Source organism: Quercus robur, chromosome 7 (genome assembly GCF_932294415.1).
Source record: "Quercus robur chromosome 7, dhQueRobu3.1, whole genome shotgun sequence".
Taxonomy (NCBI): Eukaryota; Viridiplantae; Streptophyta; class Magnoliopsida; order Fagales; family Fagaceae; genus Quercus; species Quercus robur.
This window is the reverse complement of record NC_065540.1, coordinates 42,890,165-42,904,808: the sequence shown is the minus strand read 5'-3', so window position 1 is coordinate 42,904,808 and position 14,644 is coordinate 42,890,165. Positions and strand designations below refer to the sequence as shown.

Sequence of the window (14,644 nt, the reverse complement as noted above, 5' to 3'; positions counted from 1 at the left end):
GGCGACTTCTCACCTCCCCAAGGAATGCGCCGGTCTACGAGGTATTTCCCTTGACTTACGCGTGATGCGTTTATTCCGTTTGGTTAGCCGTAGTGCGCTTTTAATGTCTTCCTTTTACGAGGCCTCTTAACTCTAGCGGTTACGGATTGCTTGGAGAAACGAAACGGTTTTGCATTTACTAGCAGATTTGTTAGAGGATCGGAGCGTGTCACGTACCCTCGTCTTTTTCCCCTATATAAAGAGAGAAGACAAGAAGGTGATTCTCTCATATGCGAATCCCTTAGACTCTTCTCAGAATCCACTTCTTCCCTCTGGTTATTCCTCATTCGATAACACGCCCCCCATAGTGATCAGCCATGAATGAATCCCTCCTTTCCCAGAAACACCATACCTTAACGAAACTCGAGATGGCTCGGTCAGGGCAAGGGTGGCGGAGACTCAAGGTTTGTCTCCCCATTCTTTTAGCCAAAATCCGAAGCAGGGACTCGTCATACCCCATTTCTGGTGTGACTGAGTCGAAAACCTCCCTTGTCATCTCCATCCGCTCTCTCATGAGCATACCTAATATGGCTCCCCTTCTCCCTCTTTTGCTCCTTTTATTTTCTTTTCATTACTTCCCTCTTCTTCTCCTCCTTCTCGCTCATGTCTTCCATCTTCTTTTTCCCTTGCATTCTTCAGTGACAAGAGCTTGCTGAAGTGCTTCCATATCTTCCAATTCGTCTTCCTTCTCCTTCATTATTTTTGTATAAGGATCTTCTCCTGATATGAGCAGTACTGAGGCATAGAGTTCAGAAAGACTTTGAAGGCGAACTCAGAAGACACCTGATGGTTTTCTTATTTATGTTACGGATGCTGTTACTGTTCTAGCAGTTCATTTTTTGTATAGGCTTGTTTAAGCCCTTCCTTGTATGTTGTAACAATTTTTCATATTAATAAAAGTGATTGTTATTCTATTTCGTATGTCTTGTTTATGTACTTTTAACAAATGTGAATGCGCTGCTCGGCATAATAGTATAACATTTCAATTAATAATAAATAAGGACAAAGTAATCGTTGGTAAAAAGATGCCGCAATGACTTTAACAAAATAATTATTCAACGTAGCAATCCGACCAGTGTGGAATGAGACTTATCTTAAAATTAGCCGTGATGGGTATTAAATGCTCCGATTAGATGTAAGAAGTAGCTATCCGAGGACGTGTTACCCACCGGATGAATGGCCTCTTTAAGTTGACGATCATTAGGTTGTTCTGCCATCTCGATGATACACGAGCCTTAACCTTTTCCAATATTTAAGCCGAGAAGTTTCTTCATTTGGGCAGTTGATTTCCCGGGCAGCCTGAGTCCGAGGACTTTGCAAAACCTGGGTTTTGTTCAGAACTTATGCGTTTTATCTTATGTACTTGATTTTTCCTTTTAGTTTGAGCTTGAGGACCATGCAAGCCTTAGGTTTTGTCCGAGACCAATGTCCGCATTAGTACTTGGTTTTCCCTTTTAGCTTGAGTCCGAGGACCATGCAAGCCTTAGGTTCTGTCCGAGACCAATGTCCGCATTAGTACTTGGTTTTCCCTTTTAGCTTGAGTCCGAGGACCATGCAAGCCTTAGGTTCTGTCCGAGACCTTGAGTTCAAATTTTCCCTTCCTTTGAGCATTTCCCGAGGTGCTTAACAGTGGTTGTTCTCGGCCATGGTCATTGCTCGGCGTCGGCCAAAGTACCTGGGCCCTTACACAAAGCGGACCCAGGGCCACGAATCCACCTAGCCTCTGATTTAAGAGATATTTCTGCAACTTCTGGCCACGTGGTACTCTCTGATGTCACGGGGACCGAGGTGCACCTTTACGAGGCTCTTTAATCTTGTGGTTGCAGTTGATGTTGGAAGTTGAGCCAAGACTGTTTTGTCTGTAGCGTTTCTTGGGAAGCCACATGAGTTGACTGCCATCACCTTGTCTTTTCCAATAAATGGGAAGGAGAGAAAGTTGCTTTATATACGCATAAATCCTTCAGATTTTCTCCCACATCACAGCTTCCATCTTCGGAGTTCTCCCTTTTTGGCATTACATGTTGAAAGTGAGGGTTGGGAAGAAAGAAATGTCTCCGCCACAGAAGCGCCGTGTCTTCATGAGGCTTTTAACAGTAAGGTATGGGCACAGGAAGCATAAGTTCAGGAGAGTATTCCATCTCCACCGAGGGAGAATGGCGTCTCTCCCTCTTTTAGCCAAAATCCGAAGCAGGCCCTGTTCATGCCAGCACTTTGGTATGGCAGAAGAAGGGTTTTCCTCCATTAGCGCCTCTGCTTTGCGGCAGGTGTATATTTAGAGAAAGCCCCATCACCTTCAACTCCCTGCACCTTTTCTTCAACGGTGTCAGGTTCAAGTTGGGTCTTTTTGGCTGCCTGAGTTATGGGCAGGTAAGGGTGCGGGGGAAGAATAAGGTCTCGGAGCTGTAGCCAACCTTTCCTCCGACATACCTCCTCGGCCTTCTACAGCTTTCTTGTATTTTTCTTTTTCTTGCTTATGTAGTACTCATGTAGTAAGCTTTGACGTAGGCTGATTCCAGCTTTTCATTGCACGATGTACTATTTCTTCATCGTAATAAAAATAGCAGTTTATATACTTGTTTTTGGGTATGGTTCTTTTGGCACACCACCTCGTGAATGAGTGCACTCCCCGTATGTGCTTTCTCTCAGCGCTACTTAGGGCAAGAGCCCCTTGAAACACGATTCAACTCGTTCTAATTTGTTTTAACTTACCTATACTACCAGGCATAATAATAATTGACAATAAGTTAAATTCAGGAAACTAACCTAGATATCGGTTGAATGTCCCGTGATATGTGCAGGAATGTTGTCCGAGAAACGATGAACTCCAAATAATTCATTGCAGGGGGTGACTGAGCATCGAGTGACTTTGATTATGTTTTTAGAAACATGTTACTCCATTTCATATCAGCCCTTTTGGTGTTGAGGGTCCGAGACTTGTATGCTTCTTCTTAAGTAGTTGGTTTCCCCAGAGGCTTGGGTCCGGGGATCATGCAAGGCCTTGGTTCTGTCCAAAACTTGTATGATTCTTTTTAAGTAGTTGGTTTCCCCAGAGGCTTGAGTCCGAGGACCATGCAAGGCCTTGGTTCTGTCCAAAACTTGTATGATTCTTTTTAAGTAGTTGGTTTCCCCAGAGGCTTGAGTCCGAGGACCATGCAAGGCCTTGGTTCTGTCCAAAACTTGTATGATTCTTTTTAAGTTGTTGGTTTCCCCAGAGGCTTGAGTCCGAGGACCATGCAAGGCCTTGGTTCTGTCCAAAACTTGTATGATTCTTTTTAAGTAGTTGGTTTCCCCAGAGGCTTGAGTCCGAGGACCATGCAAGGCCTTGGTTCTGTCCAAAACTTGTATGATTCTTTTTAAGTAGTTGGTTTCCCCAGAGGCTTGAGTCCGAGGACCATGCAAGGCCTTGGTTCTGTCCAAAACTTGTATGATTCTTTTTAAGTAGTTGGTTTCCCCAGAGGCTTGGGTCCGAGGACCATGCAAGGCCTTGGTTCTGTCCAAAACTTGTATTCTTCTTTTTAAGTAGTTGGTTTCCCCAGAGGCTTGAGTCCGAGGACCATGCAAGGCCTTGGTTCTGTCCAAAACTTGTATTCTTCTTTTTAAGTAGTTGGTTTCCCCAGAGGCTTGGGTCCGAGGACCATGCAAGGCCTTGGTTCTGTCCAAAACTTGTATTCTTCTTTTTAAGTAGTTGGTTTCCCCAGAGGCTTGGGTCCGAGGACCATGCAAGGCCTTGGTTCTGTCCAAAACTTGTATTCTTCTTTTTAAGTAGTTGGTTTCCCCAGAGGCTTGAGTCCGAGGACCATGCAAGGCCTTGGTTCTGTCCAAAACTTGTATGATTCTTTTTAAGTAGTTGGTTTCCCCAGAGGCTTGAGTCCGAGGACCATGCAAGGCCTTGGTTCTGTCCAAAACTTGTATGATTCTTTTTAAGTAGTTGGTTTCCCCAGAGGCTTGAGTCCGAGGACCATGCAAGGCCTTGGTTCTGTCCAAAACTTGTATGATTCTTTTTAAGTAGTTTGTTTTCTGAAGGTTTAGCTCCTCAAATAAGGTGTGGGGAGCTGGCTTGGTGTTTGAAGCCCCTAGGCTTGTCCATGTCGTTGACAACGTGGAACGTAGCCCCTAGCAAGAGCTTATGTTGGAGTATCAGCAATATGTCGCCGGTAATATAGGCACCTTCATAGCCCCTTGTTCGAGAGAAACTCAACTTCGCCACCGCTCGAGCTAACATGCAAGCCTTCCCACAGACGGCGCCAATTGTAGGGACACGATTTGCGTTGGACCACGGTAGGGTTGGGTTCGCATGTAAATGGACCCGTGCAATATCATTTGTAGAGAGTGGGGTCGAAAGGCTAAGTCATGTTTACTCGGCTGTGGTTTTGCTAAGCTTTTCCTGCATGATTTAGAGGTGTTCACCCCTTTTGTCCTCCCCTTTTCGGGAGGCCCCCCATCTTTAGGTTGCAAATTTTCCTTTTATATTAGCATGCATTCAATTTCCTTCGTCCACGTGTAGGGTTGAACTTTCCTAGCCTGACACTTGTCCCATCAATTTAAGACATGAGTTGCTGGGAGTGGTTGAGTAGGCTAAAGAGACACGACTCTGTGAGAGGCAAGGCTCCGTCTAGGGCAGGTAGTTTGGGCGGCCCTTCCTAGATATTTTAGATTTCTTACAAGATTATTCCTATGCCGCTTTTACCCCTTTCGTTAGTGTAGTTCTGGGCTAGCCGAGGGCTGTACCCTCCTCGGCAGTTTCTATGGCCCATTGGTGCTTGGCGTTTAGTGGGCTGGGACTACTATCCTCTTCGGCCTGGGCCTTAAGCATTCCTGTGAATAGGTGGATCTGGCCCATCTGTCGTCGGGCCCCACAGTATCCATTAAAAAAAAAAAACTAAAAACTAAAAAATAATATAGAGATTATTTGACCATAAATGAAGAGAAGCTATTCAATGGCATTAAACCGATTATTAGCGGCGCACCTTTGCTCCTTCTGAATGATATAGCAGTGGTGCTTTTTCCTTTGATCTTGCCTTATTGTCATCGTCGATTACTATCTCAAGCTTCTCAGTGGCAATGGCATGTTGCTCACAACAATTCGCCATGGGTAACACAGTCCTAGCTTATTGATATAATTATATGAGTATAATGGGATTGTTGTGTCTGGCGTTATCCTTTTTGTTGTTTAATAGATATATAAGGGAAAATAAATCGTGTATAGGAAGAATGAGACTTTATCTTGATGAACTTCATCAAGGTAGCAAGTTGGGGAAAAGATAGACGCTTCTGAATTGGGACCTGTACGTTTTACGACTTTAGCCTCTGGCAAATTTGGTTTGTCGTCTCTCTTTTCCCCAAAACTGGCAAGTTTGGTATCAATATACAAACTTTTGATATCCTCAAACGTAGTATTACTTGTGTTTTCAGGATTTAATAAGGTAATTGGTGTAGGGAATATACGCGAACTCTGAGATCTATGAGATGCAAACATAGAGAAAAAATGTGAATCAAAGAAAGAAAAAGGAAATAAAACTGAAACTGGGACACTCAGGGACAGCCCTTTCAATTTGGAATAAGCCGTTCACATGGAGACCAAATAACTGATAAGGCAAGGGACTAAAAACTGAAAAAGAAAAAAGAAAAAATAAAAGAAAGGAGAATAAGAATAAATATGATTTTGGTTACTTGGTAGAGTTGTCAATATCACCCATTCCTTCTTATTTAAAACTTTTTGATGTGTAGCCAATTTGGACTATCATTGAGGTGGTGCACGTGACAAGAGCATTAAGATTTGACAACAATGTGTAGTGATTATTGGAAGATTTGAAACCTGTAAACTTTTCTGTCGGTTGTAGTTTTCTAGGATATGTCTTTAACTATTGATTTATTGGCTATTAGATAATGATAAACTATCAAGTTTTGTTTTTTGAATTTTAGTGAGCCTTACATACTTGTATGATGAAGAAATATAGGTGTGTGGCCGTTGTGACATTGGGATTGAGACAATGATAATAAAATTTTATCAAAGTTCTTATTTGGATCGGTAAGAATTGTCAATAACTTTAATTATAAGAGGGGTAGTCATTCCATGTTTTGAAATTTTCCTCTGTTTAAAAGTTTGAGTTCCTGTTCATTTTTATGGACTTGGAAATTGATTAATATTTAAGGCATTAAGGTTTTGATATTACAAATTTGATTATATTTTATTTTAGTTTTTTGATGTTAATGGATTGAATCTTTCAACAAGAGATGAATTGTAATAATGTTATTAGATTGTGCATAATGCAATTAATGGTTCGTTATATTTTTAATTAAACTTATTAGATTTAGAGAAGAGAAAGATTGAATAATGCCTCATAATGTTTATTGATTAACCAAATGATGGTCTTATATACGCGAATACAGAAATGGAAAATAACCAACTTAGCAAACTAAACTAACTCCACTAATAACAGAATAACAAACTTTGATTTACTAATTAATCAGTCACATGACCATCACGTGAGGAACAAAGCCACTTATTATAGAATAGAAGGCTACGTGTAATTTAGATAGATATTCTGCTTGATAGCATAGGCTACTTGCAGTTTAGTTGCAGTTTTCACAATACTCCCCCTCAAAATGGAGCATAAATGTTGTTTACACCCATCTTGTAGAGAAGATTGTTGAATTGCTAATGTCCAAGGGGTTTTGTTTATATTTCTTAATAGACCACTAACTGAATAACCCATTGTGATAGAAATTAATTAATTAATTAGTCAAGTTGTTAATTAATCAATTTATCATGCAAACTCATGGTAGCACAAACAAATCACCAATAAACTAAGTATGCAGTGGAAAATAAATAACACGGTGATTTGTTTACGAATGGGGAAAACCTAACGGCAAAAACCCCACCGGATGATTTTCAGGTCACCACTCTCGAAACTTCACTATTATCACAACAAGCGGTTACAAGTAAAGGAATCTCAAATACCTTACCAACCTACAATTGAACCCTTACCCCAATACCTAATTAGACTTGTTTTGTAGTGACAGTTCTCCTTTTCGATGCACGACTCCCAAGTATGTGATTAACCAATTGCGCGGATCCCAATACGCGACTTCAACCACCAACTAAGAAGGTTGTTGGTTGCAAAGTTCTTCAGTTCATCCACACAATGAAGATCAAGAAGATACTTGGTCACAAAATCCTATAGTGCATATACACAGCAACTCCTTCAAGAGAAAGTGATGAACTAGGGCAAGAACTTCTTCTCCAGTCACAATTTGCTTGAACAGTGTTTGCTTAATACTTATGCAACTTGTGAATTGTTTGACGACCCTTAAAACAATCCTTTTATATGTCTAGGGTTAGGAGAAAAGATGGCCGAAAGACATATTCACGGATCCCAAGAAAATCATATTTGAATTCTAAAATTCTTAATCCTCGACAGATAGGAGGTGTCGAGCAGCTGTTGAGCACACTAGTCTTTGAACAGCTTTCTTAAGCTCGATAGATGCAGCTGTCGAGCCAGCTGTCAAGCTTTAATGAATTTACACTATCAACTTGTTTTTTTTGGACAGACTTGAAGGCTTCAACACTTGATCTTAAAATTAACATGGTTTCTTGAAGTATTTCAACACATCCTAAATCTACTCAAATACAAGTAAAGTACGTTTTGTCAAAGGATAAGTCATTTACATAAAATAGTGACATATGTTCCTAACAAGTGAAACACATATGTCCTAACAATTCTGCTAGTTTATACTTTGTAGAAACATGAAAGGTCTTCACAACTTTGTCTTGGATCTTTTCTCTCACAAAGTGACAATCCAGCTCTATGTGCTTTGTCCTTTCATGGTAAACTAGATTTGCTGCCATGTGAATTACAGCCTGACTGTCACAATAGTAGAGCAAAGCTAGCTGGCTATGTTCTATTCCCAGGTCTTTAAGCAAGCCAATCATCCACACAAATTCACTCTCTAGTGTTGCCATAGATCTGTATTCTGACTTTGCAGAAGATCTTGAGACTGTATGTTGTTTCTTGGACTTCCAAGATATGAGAGACTCATCTTAGATCTATAATACATGAAATCTTCCACAAACTGAAATCTCAAAGTTCTCTCTCAACAAAATAATAATAATAATAATAAAATAAATAAAATATTAAAAAAAGGAAAATATTTTCAAAAGTCCTCAGTTTGGTATGTTGAAAATGTAGCTGCAGTTTTGTCTGTAATATGTTTTTACTTTTTCTTAATCTAGTGGGTAACAAATAGTCCACACAAATTCACTCTCTAGTGTTGCCATAGATCTGTATTCTGACTTTGCAAAAGATCTTGAGACTGTATGTTGTTTCTTGGACTTCCAAGATATGAGAGACTCATCTTAGATCTATAATACATGAAATCTTCCACAAACTGAAATCTCAAAGTTCTCTCTCAACAAAATAATAATAATAATAATAATAAAATAAATAAAATATTAAAAAAAGGAAAATATTTTCAAAAGTCCTCAGTTTGGTATGTTGAAAATGTAGCTGCAGTTTTGTCTGTAATATGTTTTTACTTTTTTTTAATCTAGTGGGTAACAAATAGTTCATGTTTTACTGAACATGGAAGCTAGGAAAATAGACCAGGAATATTCATCATATTATAATTGTACTTGTAGGATTAATTAGCATTTAGCAAGTGAGAAGAGGATAGAGTGTTACCTTTGTCGTCTAGCTTAATCATTGGACTAAAGGGATTAAAAACATTAATAAATGGACATGAATTCTGTTCAGTACATCAGTGCATTAGACATGATATAATGCAAACTCGTGTCTATTTTAGATAGGTATTCGCATTATATCTTGTCTAGTGCACTAATGCAACATCTTGTGAATGAATTTGGTCTACTTTCTCACATATGTTGGGAAAATATTCAATCATACAATATAAATTAGTCACATTTTAAGTCAAATTGAGAGCCTATAAATCTAATGCAAAAGTATAGGCTTATTAGGTGATTAGATTAATTATTTCATATCTTATATTATATATAATAAAAATTACTTTCTCTACGTTGATTGCATTAATATTAAATAAATGCCCTATCTTTATCTCCCGTGCAATACACCTAACAAAAGAATCATATTGGCACATTAAATAATAATAATAATAATAATAATAATAATAATAATAATAATAATCACCACCACAACCATAAGTACATTATTAAACCAAAGAAATAAGTTTAAATTACTCTTTCAGTTGAGATTCTATTACTAACCATGATTGCTTTATTAAAAGTGATCACCTAAGGGTCATGACATTCAACTGGTTGGAATCTCTTGATGTATCTTTGACATTCAATATTCAAATCCTCTCTATAACTATTGAATTATAAAAAAGTATTAACTCAAATCATAAATAAATATAGAGATGTTTATCCCACATCGGTTGTGTGTGTTAAAGTTTTAACCCTTATAACCTCAGGTTACTACTACAAAGGCTAGATCCTTTTGTAGTGATACTCTGGTTATGTAATGTATTATAAGTCTATTTAAAAAACTCTATATATTATTTTAGTGTTTGTGTGTTCTAATAAATATTATTATTTCTTAAAAAAAAATCACAAATAAATTTTATTTAAAATCTATGTTTATTTCTCTAACACAAGCCTATGCCTGTTATGTGACTTATTATTTTAAATTTAAATTTCTTCTAAAGCTAAAATCTTTTAGGGAAGTAATGCTACTACCAATTTTAGTAAGAAAGACTAACAAGCTAACATGATAATAAGCACGCATTTCAACAACAAAATAAATAAGTACTTAAATTAGCTTTTATAATTAGTGACATATCATCTATTTTTTAATAGATATGATAAAGTTTGAACTTATGGCATCTGTACAGGCTAAAATACCAAATAATTTTTGGTATAGGCTAGATTTGAACCATTTGAACGCAATTTTCATATTTGATGACAAGATATTTAAAAGTTAAGCTAATTGAAGCCCACTAATAGATGAAATTCATGTAATAAAATTTATAGTAGTTATAGTATTACCTAAACTTTTTAAAACAAATATAAAAGAAAAAGAAAAGCTTAGCTTGTCCATTTATGGATTTTAAACTTGATGGTATCTGTAATGAAAATTCAAACTGTAAGGTTGAATTTATTCAATCATGTGTTGCCTTTATTCCGTGCCAAATTTGCTTGTAATTCAACAATTAGATACCTTGTATTTAGGTGGGAATTATGTAAGGGTTGTGTGTGAGAGAGTGTGAAGAAATTCAAGTGTGTGAGCATTCAAGAGGTTTCTCACGACTAGATCTCGCGACTGACTTGCGATTGACAACTTGCCAAAATGCCACACGTGTGAAGCATGCCGGAAGCTGAAAGGTCATGACAGTTGGAACATTACAGGACAAAAAGTACAATCTGGCCTGACAATTATCTCGCGACTCATCTCACTCGCAAGACTGAGTCACCAAAATGCCCTGTTTTGCAAAAAAAATGACTTTTCACATTCCTCACATACCCTATTATAAATACCCTTATACCCACGAAATGTAGAAAGCTTCTAGAGAGAATTTTGAGAGAAAAACCCTAAAGAAAACCAAGATTGACTCATCCACAATCTTAGACTTTTGATTCTCCAAATTCCTCTACTCTAACCCTCTCCATTGACATACCCTTAAGAAGTTCATTAGCTAAATCTTTATCTCACCATACCCAAATCAGTGAGGAGGTATTTTGGTGCTTGGGAAGCAGTTCAAAGGTAACCAATTTACTTGGTTGATGCAATGGGCTTATTGCGGGATCCAGAAAGTTAAAGAAGACACGGTTAGGCTTAACCTTGTTGGAGCAAGAAGTATGAAAAGCTTAGGTGCATTATATAGATTAGGCTTGGAGGGTCTATTGCTATTTGTGTATCCGAACTTTATTCTTTAGTGGATCATTTCCCGCTTGGAGGGCGGAGGAGAGGTTTTTTGCTAAGTTCTTCGATTTCCTCTTCGATAACACATGCCGGTGTTATCTTTGTGTTTGCATCTCTTTAACCCTTACTCTTGCCTTTTAATTGCTACTGTGTTGTGATTAATTATGGTGTAGAGTTGTTTATTTGTTTGGGTTTTTTCTTGTACTTATTATTCTGCATATTTATTGTTTGAGTATAAGCTTGTGTTGGTTATATTTGAAATTGGGGGTTTAAACATTAATTAGTACCAGCATTTAACCCGCGCAATGCGCAGGGTACATTTTACACATTTAAAATACCATTAATTTGACATAACTATACAATAAATACAATAGTCAAAATGTTTATTAAAGGCTTTGTTTTAATAATGCCAATCAATTCAAAAAACAAAAATGACAATTGTGGGATATAGAGTTAGGTTTAATAACATTGTCAAAAGTCCAAAATTCCCCATTGCAGAAAATAAAGTCTAAGAACTCATTAACCCAAAAATCATTTAGTGAGCTAAGCCATATTCTAGCCCTAATGAACTGTAAGTGCCAGCTCTGTTTCACTTGGATGAATTGGGCCATCATCATTCACCTGTAAAAACTATAGCACAAAAGCACTTGGAAAAAAAAATGATGACAAATACATATCTTCTCACATGCATTATTTTTTTATTTTGTCCATCTTGAACATGCCAACTACAAAGGTATACACAATAAGAACAAAATGGATTTTTTTGGTGTGCTAAATGGATGATTGTTGTCCATGTTTAAATGTAACCTCTAAAATGATAGAAGCTAATACAACCTTTTGAGCTCCACATTTCAAAAATTGTTTTCTTTAGTAGAAGTGCACTTCTATTCATAATCCACTCAAACTATTTTTGCTAATCTATAACAATCACGAAAACTAAGGGGAACGTATTCAATAATAATATAAGGTAAAATTCCAATGTATAAAAACAAAGAAAAAATATTTTAATATCTATTGGAAGAAACACTCTAAATTAAATCTATGAAAAGTTGAAAACCACAAAAGAACCTAAAACAAAATTGGAAAAGAAAAACAAATTCATATTTTTTCTCTGCCAAGTTACACTTTGCTCAATCTTTTGTAGTCTAAATTCTAAGAATGCATCTTATAATCCAAGCCACCAAATTTCCTCCATGGAAGTTTCAAGTGTGTAATGGTCATAAGCACTATAGTGTCAAGAAAATTTTTACTAAACTAATGTCCAAAGTTGAAGCACATACATGCTGGAGGAATTGCATCTAAAATCTCATCTTTAACAAATTTAAACACATCAAGTAGTTTGGATATTTTCTGTTTCTTAACTTTTTACATCAGAGAACAAAGGTAAAATTCCTTCATTTCATCAAGTATAGACATTTCCTTCACTTCAGATAGACTATTATTTCTGGTTTAATTTCTTGGTTCTTTTTTTTTTAGGCAGGGAAAAAAACTTCTTAGCATATGAACGATTCAACATAGTTCTCCAAATTTACCTAAGACACCATACACACACCATGTGCTCTATTCTTCAGTTTATTTCTTTCTTTTTGACCCTTTCCCACAAAAAATAAAAAATTTAGAATGCATAGTAGAAAGAAGAACACATATCCATTTCTGAACAAACAACATTAAAAAGAAATTTCTCAGGTGGTACAAACTACTTTCTATTCTTCCCAAATAGCACTTAAATTAACATATCAAGAAATTGGGTTTTATTAAATACTCTAGAATATGTAAATTAAAAAAAAAATCAAAACTCATTCAATAATTAATTATTTTTATTCATATACCAAAGCAACAATACCTGAATCATCTTCTAAAATATATGCCTTTTCTTGTTCTTCATGAGCAAAATTCCAGCAACGTAAAATAACTACCAGAAATAATAATCTCATATCGTAACATCAATAGAAAGAGGGTAAACCCATAACTATGCAATCTAAACTTTTAGATCTTAAACCATCCAAGTTGAAATTTGGCATATTCATTAATTATTAAGTTTCATACTTGACAGGGAAAACTCAGCAAATCTGAATTTCAACAAAAAGTGAAAGGGTAAGAAGGTTTTTTAAAATGGCAGGAAATAATCATACAACCATATTAAATAAATAATCCCTTGATATGAAGTAACACAATTTTTTAACAAAATCTTTGCTATTTCTTTATTTGTTCCTACTTCCAATTTCACTTTGAAAAAAAATTGTCAATAAGTCTACACTCACCTTTGCTGAACCTTGAGAAACAAACATTTATCACCATCAAGACTTCTACCAACTTAAGCAAATATGAAGCACACAACTTTTCCCATATATTTTTATTTTAACAGAAAAACACAAAAACTAACAAAGCATATTTGAAAGCAATCTAGTATGTATTCAATCTCTCAACAATCATCTCCTTCTGGCCAAAACAAAATTTTTTTTCCTAAACTCTGAACAAATAGAAGTCATGAAAAATAAACATTACCACTATGCATGATAAAGCGATGCGTATATTTACCATTGCAAATAAACATTACCACTATTTGGATTGCATTTGATTCTACCTAGGTTTTACAATTTTTTTGCAAATAATTTTTAGGGATTTGGGAATGTCTTTTCTATTAATGTACTCCTATTTAGTAAGTGCATTTCTTATATTAATTTCTCAAAAAATAGTTTTGTTAACTCTCACAGTTAGTCTCAAATGAGACTCAAAATGCATGGCACCTAGTCACACAATACTAAACCACATCCATTATAGCAAAGTAGGCACATAAGATATATAGAGTCAACCCTCTTGAGAGTATGGATAATACACAGTTGTGGTGCATGATTAGAATACAATCTGATCGCAACATATCATGAAGAGAATACACACCCTGCTCACATAATCATGATGCCACATTTGAAGAGGCATTTTTTATTTTTATTTTTTCATTTTTGTATAATACCTAAGATTGTACCATGTGTAATAAATTGGGAAAAAAAATGAATTCAACAAACTATTAAAAAGGTCATACCCATTGTTTGAAGTTAATACCTGATTCTTCAAAAGAATGATAGATTGAACAAATTGAAAAGCATACCCCAAAGAGATCCATGTTACTTCTTCTAAAAGACCTAGAAAAGGAAAAAAACCCAATTATCTATAGCTCTGTTTTGATCTTTAAAGTATCCAAAAGAGACTGGAACTCACTTAAGGACTTTCATTCCATTCATCTGAGTTTTAACCGAACACCATAAATAGATACCCACACATCAATTTAACCAAACACCCAAAACAAAACAAAATAATAATAATAATAATAATAATAATAATAATAATAATAACTCAGACACCTTAATCAGAAATATAACCCAAAAAGTCAAATTAAAAACAATCCAGCCAAATTATTAAAACCTGATCTAATTTAATGTATAAACTGAAAAGCAAAGAGAAAAACTAACCGGTAGCAGTTCCGGAAGGACGTAGACTTTGGGAGGAAGTAGGCCTTTATGTGAATTCTAATCTTGAGAGAAATTGAGACAGACCGAATCTCTCTCTCTCTATTGTTCTCTTTCTCGGTTCTCCTTGTATTTCTGCAACGTATCTCTCTCTCTCTCTCAACCGCATTTTGGCAGAAAAACCTAAAATAAGTATCAATGCAACATTCAATTCTATACTTATTTAATCCCAAATATTTCGTTAAG

The 14,644-nt window shown here is 36.2% G+C and overlaps 1 long non-coding RNA gene across 1 annotated transcript; it reads right to left on the bottom strand.

Moving 5' to 3' along the window:
- Window positions 1–11,402: 11,402 nt before the first annotated feature.
- LOC126693520 (uncharacterized) lies at window positions 11,403–14,576 on the bottom strand. The gene is made up of 2 exons (XR_007645391.1): window positions 14,402–14,576; window positions 11,403–14,074 (listed from the first exon to the last, which is right to left on the bottom strand). It is a non-coding gene; the product is annotated as an uncharacterized LOC126693520 (long non-coding RNA).
- Window positions 14,577–14,644: the final 68 nt, after the last annotated feature.